At 33.2% G+C, this 6,910-nt stretch overlaps 1 long non-coding RNA gene across 3 annotated transcripts; it reads right to left on the reverse strand.

The window, feature by feature from the left end:
• Positions 1-2,078: 2,078 nt before the first annotated feature.
• LOC111406183 lies at positions 2,079-6,259 on the reverse strand. 3 transcript variants are annotated; one of them, XR_002704951.1, is made up of 4 exons: positions 5,959-6,259; positions 3,430-4,335; positions 2,538-3,302; positions 2,079-2,406 (listed from the first exon to the last, which is right to left on the reverse strand). It is a non-coding gene; the product is annotated as an uncharacterized LOC111406183 (long non-coding RNA). The 3 variants fall into 3 exon arrangements; XR_002704950.1 differs by having other exon boundaries at positions 2,641-4,335; XR_002704949.1 differs by having other exon boundaries at positions 2,538-4,335.
• Positions 6,260-6,910: the final 651 nt, after the last annotated feature.

The following is a 6,910-nucleotide window of genomic DNA, read 5'->3' on the forward strand; positions in this document are numbered from 1 at the left end:
ATAAACATCATTTAAATTGAACTTTGATGAAGTCATCAACAATTACCATCAACCAAACTGCTTACTTTGGAAGCTTTAAGTACAGATCTAGATCTCACTTTGTCCAAGACATTTCTTTAAAATTAAATCCATAACAAACAAAATAGAGGCAACAAAACCTTATTCTCAATCAATTTCTCGACTCCTTTTATGAAGTTGATCCCAGATTATGACAAGAAGAAAGTCTTATTGCCATTAAATTAGAGGTTTTTCCCCACTCCATTTGATGCATTACTAGATCTACGAGAAAACTCAAAGCAATTAGATCCCTTCTACTCAAAACGAGTCTCTGAATACCCACATCAAATTAAGCTATATAACTGGTTCCATGTAACACAAAGATCTAAAAGTACAATGAAATTAAGTGGAAATAGCTAATTTTTGACACTAATTCAACATATAATCTATATAAAACTTCAAAATAGTTATTAATATTACAATACCAAGTTATAGTAAACATGACAATAATTCACACATAATTCAAGCAAACAAAAATTCAGAATAACAGTCAAATGGCTGGGGTGAAGGAGTCGTAAGAATTTAGTATTAAGAAGGAAAGAAGAGAGGTGATATGAGTAAAGGGAAATTTGATAAGAAAATGGCTTTTGGTCGGTGCCGATTTTTTGGTGGGTGTTGGTTTTGTGAAGTGGGTGGTTGGATGGGTGAGTGTGTGTGTGTGAGGGGGGGGGGAGGGGGGTTGGAGAAGAAGATGAATAGTGTTTTGTATTTTAATTTCATTATTAATATATTGTAATTTTTTTTTGGTTGAAAAATGTAAAGTTACCATTTTATCCTTTTAAAATTAGTCAAAATAATGGTCAATATTAAATATTTGGTCAACTAACGATCAAATTAACAGTTTTCATCCATTTGGACTTCCACTGCGAGTTTTTGAAAGGTTTGGTATCGTAGATGGCACAAACTAAAGGTTTGGGCAAAATCTGCTAATAAACTAAAAGTTTTGTACCTCGGCTGCAATTTTCCCTTTAAAGTATAACAAAGCTAGATAAGTGTTTAAGTGCAACTAAGAATAAAGTTTTGCCACGCTCTTATAATCAAATTCTTGGAGGGAAACAATTATAGTCATTTAGTACACAACCACCAAATTACAGATCAAATTTTCTTGAATGACAATTGGTGTGATGGTTTAAGGTCTAAGTGTACCTTTATCCCCTAAACTTTGTCCATAATTCATGGAAATTATGAATCGTGAATCATGTGTACCATTTTATCTTAAAGTTTCCTACATATAATTGGTGGTAATCAATTTTCATGAGTACTGTTTTATCTTAACTGTATCATGGTCCTCAAGTCTTTTTCCCTAACTGAAGATTCTCATAATCAGAATTCAATCAAGAAATCTAAAAATAAAAAATAAAAAAAATATCTTGTGCTAATCTAACAATCCAACAACTATGAGAAATAAGAAATGATAAAATGTGTAACTACAAATACGAGTGCGAGGCAAGTACGAGGCATGTGCCATAGTGTAATTGACTACATAATAGCATAGATTAAAAAAATTAAACAATTTGTATTTGAAGGGGACAACGACTGAATAAGTTGCTAGAAGTTCTCAACAATTATTCTAGGAATACTGAAAATAGCTCCTTTTTCAACAAGCCAAAAGCTAATGTTTTTCAAATTTTATCTTGCTATAACAGATAATAAGAAATCTATACAAGATTCTCTTACTAATTTGAACAAAATGTCATCGTTCTTCAAAAACTGTAAAATAGCTTCATTTCTAGTACTTTTTTACAACAATTAAAAGAATTCTTCATAATTGTGAACTCTTTTCACCCGAATCTCTTCAATCTTTTTGAAGCCAAGATTTCCATTAAAATTCAAAACTTCTGAATTTATCTAAAGTTTTCAAAGTAACCCTGGAATACAACAAATAATTACAATAAAGTTTTAACAATTCTCAAATAAATAGAAGCACAAAAAGTTTCGAATTTTTCTAAATTCGAACAAAATTTTCCACGATTGTTCGAAAAGCCATAATACAAAATTCAAAGTTTAAGAAACCCCATAAGTAGAACAAGAGATTCAATCCAATCACAAAATTGAGTGTAGATATACAACTTACTTAACATGAGATCACTTTGCCTTACAAAGATAACCGTAAACCATAAACTATAAATCAAATATGGGATTGATAGTATTAAATTACATTGATTCAAGCATAGTACTAATAAACAGTGACTCATTTATTTCTTTATTCTCTTTCTCCTCTCCCTAGTGTATGGAGTCCTGGTAGATGCTACAAGAACTCGAACGCGTGTCGATCATCGTCTTTTTGTGTTAACCACATCGTTGCCTTCGATGGGTATGATAGCCACCACCAACAATCAGTGACGTCGCCTATGCAAAAGTAGTATGGATTGAATTACTTTTTCGAAATGCCAAATAATAACATAACATAGCCTACGAACATCAAATTATCTGCTCGACTACCTAAAATCAATATTATGAATCTAATGGCGTGAACTTACCATTAGGTAGGACCATGTCAGTAACGTCGGAATCGTGCTGGTGTCTATGACGGTATCCAACATTGTTTTACCATATGAACTTTTAAACAATTAACACTCATACCTTGCTGTAATTTGCAGTAACTCTGGGCTCATTGTCGACATCTATCGTAGTTGTAGGGGTGATAGAATTGGATTGGGTCACGTGTGGATATGAACTCCCTAGGTCTTGCAAATTCAGAGGTCATATGCTAATTGATTTCAAGTTTCACGGTCCGAAGTTGCATTTCAATGAGGATTCATTGATCCAATAACAATTCCCCAACTTTTGCTCTTGTTCAAGTTGCTCCAGAAGTTGTAGCTTGTCGTCCGATGTCAACAATGCTACACGTAAAAAGTATATTTGGGCACGCAAGGCGTGAAAATTGACTCGTATACCCTCCAAAAGAATGTTTACCATTGCTAGCTCCACTGTCACCTTTGCCAGTTTCACTGTCATCATCAGTTGACTTGTCATGATCACTATTTTCACCTGATTTGTCATCACCACTAGACGTCACATCCGTCAAGCCTCTTTTTTTGGTCTTTTTTTTCAGCTACCTTCCCCATAGACGATTCATCATTACTTTCACTGCCCACGTGCTTTGTGTGAAACAGTAGAACGATAATATTCCTAACAATGTTGTCCAAAGCAGGGATAGTACGATCTTCAAACGGCATAAGCATGAAGATATATGATTGAGTATGCTCGTCGTCAATGCGACGCAATGTTGTATGCACATGTAGCTGTGAAAACATAAATTGAGTGTCAATGAGAATGTATTGTATACAGTTTCCAAATAAAAAGGTTGCATGCATTCAACGCAAATGAAAAGATTGCATGCATTCAACACAATGAGAATGTATTGTATACGTTGCTACGGTTGCTTTATAGACGTCCAGCTAAGAAGTCGTGGCGATTGTTGACCAGGTCTCTAACTAAACCATTCACCAATTTCAGGTACTACCTTTAATGCCCACATCTGTCTAAAAAAATGCAATTGTAACAAGATTTTCCATAGACATAACAATATATTTGTATTAAAATAATGAAAAGTCATCTGAAATAATTATTCATACATGCATAGTATGGAAAAGCCGTGGATTGTATAACTAATCTTCTTCTCCTTCTTTCTCTTAGTCTCGTGAAATTTTCTTACCCAACTACCCCTAAATCCCCTCAATAGACAATTATATCCCACTCTATCCCAAGGGTAGTCAAAATATATGTTGAGGTGGTCGACGATTGACAATGTGTCAGTATTAAGAACCATATTATTATCTGGAGCGTTAAATATTGCTTCGACAATTAGAGCAAGGTTGAGCTTGTATCGATCAGCTTGAAGCATCAACGATCGACGAAAAGTCTTCTCGAGTTTGGCACAAGAAATATTCTCCATCGATTTGAAATATTTGTCCTTGAGCCTCCTTTTTTCTATCAATCAAGTAAATTGATCGCCTTCCAGAATGAGACCACATTTTAATCCTTTCACGATCGCGTACTTTTGCAGTTTGAACCTAATCAAGTGCCCTTGTATATTGAACCACTATTCGTTTGCCTTATCAGTTCGGATGGACCTGAACACTATTTGTTGAATTAATTGGGCTAAGAATTTTATGTTTGGAACCTCGGCCAAGAACCCAAGGCATGAGTTGCAAAAATCTTCCCACTATCAACCATTAAAATACTCCATAACGATTTTTAGGTACTTGAAAATGCTTTTTGCGAAATGTGGGCGCACAATCATGCATTGTCAGTAGCGGGGAATTCAAAATTCATCTGCAAAAGAAAGCAAAAAATGGGTTAGATCATAATACTTCTACATGTTAATGTCAAACACACGTGAAACGTTCGGATAAACCAAAGATGGACCTGTGGACCAATTTACACCAACAAATCAAAAAATGTCTGATCATAATATTTCGTATATGTTAATGCCAAAAACACGTGTAATGTTCGGATGAACCAATGTTGGACGTGTACAAATGGCTGCCAAATTGATTTCTTGAGAAACTGTTATGTATTGAGAAAAACTGACTGTAACTATGGGTTTCGTCAATTCATCTGTCGAGAACAAGAGTTAGTCTCGACAGATGACTTAACTCATCTATCGGTATTCAGCCATCTATCGAGAATTACTGTAGTTAATTGTCGAGAACAATAGTATATCGCAATGCCATTTGTCTACTGAAGTGACCTATCGAGAATTCTATTTTTGACCTCTAAACCACCAAAATGATAGAGTAAAATGTTTTAGGGAGTTTGTAAATATTGTTTCATCCCATTTGTCTTAAGCATTCATAGCACAATATTGCAAAATTGTTCAATTAAGAATTCCTCGTTTGACCTTCTACAAAACCAAATGAATCCATGATATAATGGGAAAAAAATATTAATAAAAGAGTTTGTAAATGTGTAAATTTTGCTATCAAAATGATTACTTATTAGTTTTTTCTTAAAAATAATCATGCTGGTGTTCCTTTCCAACCAAAAGTTAATTTGAATAAGCTCATCATCAAATTTAGGTATAATATAGTTGACAATATAATTTTAACATATCATGACGATTTAATCAGAGATGTGTCCAAATAAAGAACAGAAACCATACGTATATTTAATCAGGGCAAAAAAAGAACTTGAAGAATAATAATGATGGGAGGGGCTAGTTTAATCACAATCAAACACATCAAAAAAAAAAAAAAAAAATCCAATTACATGCACAAAGTTATATGAAACAAAAATGCTAAAACTAGTGATGGAGAAAAGAATCGAAACCAAGTGAACAAAATTTAATCGATGGGTTCAATCGGTTCAATTTTTTCTTAAATTTTAATGGTTTTAGTTCATAGAAGTTTCGAGAATCGAGAATTAGCCTATTAACTTGTTCTTGGCTGTAGAAATTAGAAATGTTTTTAAGTTTAAGCACAAACAAAAATCTAGTCTACCAAGGTGTACTTGTATATTTCAAACATTCCTTTCATTGATATTTTGCTCATCACAAGAATATACAAATTTAACTTAAAAGTACTTTCATAACTAACACAAACAATAAGTGAAAAATTAATTTTTCTATCTATAATCACAAAATAAATCTCACCATTGCCTAAAGGTTTCACATTTTCTAAAAATGCCACCTCTATTTTGAATTTTTGGTGAAGTTTTCAATCTAAATCTCACATATCAGAAACACAATTCATAAATCAATTGTCCAAAGCAAATTTACAAATCATAAATTGACAAAATGACATATTCAAGAGATTGACAAATGACCAAGGAAGCAGATGAGTTCAACCATTCAAAAATCATATATTCACTGTTCACAAAGGCTCAAATCACAATTATTGGACCGAAGTCACTGGGCGAGAAGAAAAATCACTAAATCAAAACCGGTAATGTACTGACCTTATCACTTCGTTTAGGGCTTCAATTGTTACTGTCGGGCGGCTGTGGAGGACTGGAAGCAAGTAGCAACGACGAGAGGTGGGAGTAGGCATCAGCGCTCCTGCCTGAATCGTTTGCGATTTTGTCATTTGCGATTTTCCTTTTCCAATTGTTGAATCGCCGGCAGGAAGGAGTTATGGATGGGGTTTTGAATTGCTGGGCTAGTGGGTTTTGCTTCAAAGTTTGGTAATGAAAAGTGAGAGGTTCCTCTCGTGAATGTTGATGGCGGAGAATGGTTGTTTCAATTGAATTTGGTTTTGGGTTTTTCAATTTTTTTTTCCAAATTTTGAAGTACAATTGTGTGTGTATATATACGCATAGAGCCAAAAGAGTGATTTTTTCTCCCAAAAAATTGATTTTTTATTATGTCATTATTTCAACTGTCATATTTGACTTCTTCTCTCACAGATGAACACCGCTTTTCTCCTAACGATCAAAAAATTAATTCTCAAAATCACTCACAGATAAACTCATACACACAAGACTTATCTCTTAAGTACTAGGTAACGTGACACAGTATAATAAATGGTATAATCAGCTTTGTAACCAACAATTAATTCCCACCCTATTGTCATCCTTACGCATGGCAATGACAAGGTATCAATAACATCAAAAAGATTTTTGGACAAAATTTCTCTAAAGATTAAAGGTCGAAGAAAGTGAGTGTAATTTACTTTTTCTCCCATGTGTCAAGTTTGAGAACACATATTTATGTATGTCATATAATTGATGATATATAATTAAGGGAACAATTTTAAAATATCTCTATAAATTTATTAGTTCTATATATATTTTTGAAACTCTTTTATTTACAAAATACTATTTTTTTATTCTTTTTTACTTTAATTTTTGTCTAATAAATATTGTAAAACGATGTTAATTTCTATAAAATTGGGTTATACTGATTTCACCA

This window comes from Olea europaea, chromosome 12 (assembly GCF_002742605.1).
Source record: "Olea europaea var. sylvestris chromosome 12, O_europaea_v1, whole genome shotgun sequence".
Taxonomy (NCBI): Eukaryota; Viridiplantae; Streptophyta; class Magnoliopsida; order Lamiales; family Oleaceae; genus Olea; species Olea europaea.